The sequence below is a fragment of the Penaeus monodon genome, chromosome 20 (assembly GCF_015228065.2).
Source record: "Penaeus monodon isolate SGIC_2016 chromosome 20, NSTDA_Pmon_1, whole genome shotgun sequence".
In the NCBI taxonomy this organism is placed as follows: Eukaryota; Metazoa; Arthropoda; class Malacostraca; order Decapoda; family Penaeidae; genus Penaeus; species Penaeus monodon.
In genome coordinates this window covers 1,159,825-1,160,765 of record NC_051405.1, presented here as the reverse complement: position 1 = coordinate 1,160,765, position 941 = coordinate 1,159,825, and positions in this window count along the sequence as shown.

The following is a 941-nucleotide window of genomic DNA, read 5'->3' as shown; positions in this document are numbered from 1 at the left end:
CTTGGCCTACGCCCGCAGACAGACTCACGCCCGCAACCACCGACTCCAGGCTGCGCACCTCGGAGCTCACGTCTCCGTTCGCCGTATAGAACATGCCAGAAGGAGTCATGAGTGTTGCCTAAGTGGTGGGAGGGTTGTATCATGTGTACTTAATGGTTTGATCTATGTATAGTTATGAGACCATCCTCAAGCTTCTTCACTTAGTACTAGCTCATAATAATCACGTCTCCTTTAATACACACTTAGAGGCTCACTTACTCATGAAACAATGAAGAGGGGCCATGCTTACCTTCCCAAAGTGTCTGCTGTTGATCAGTTGGTCTCCCGCCCGCCCCTGCAGCACCGCCACCCACAGGTCGCTTGCACCCCCCGACACCAACCGGACCTCCTGCCTAGGTGAGGGAAAGCCATATTACACACTATTCAGGGCGTGAATGTCTGTACTATTCAATTGCACTATTAATAGTGTGTAGTCGCTAGCTAACATGCACCAGTGTTGCACATGCTTCAGAAATGTAAGATCATCGAGGATAATTGTAACCGTTGCCGACCTTGTGTGGACTGAACGTGTTACTGGATTTAACGTGAAAGTTCCGTTGTATAGATGCGTAACTTCGCCCACGTTGTCTCCCTCTATCTTTGCTACAATCATCCCTGCAGCGACGATGTCAGGCGAGGACAGGTCCACCTCCGCGTGCCCCTGCAGCACGCGAGCCAAAGGAGTGACCACCACATGCCACTTGAGGTCATAATACCCAATCTTAGAGGCGGAATCCAGGGACACCGATCCATCTACCCAATGCTGGAGGATTTATTTTTTGAGCCATTAGCTAATAAGGCTCTCATGTTTATTGGTTATGTATTTCGAAAAAATCAATTATACTAATTTCACTTTCATGTATTTTCCACTTTTGTTCCCCATTCCGCTTTCACTCCTCACT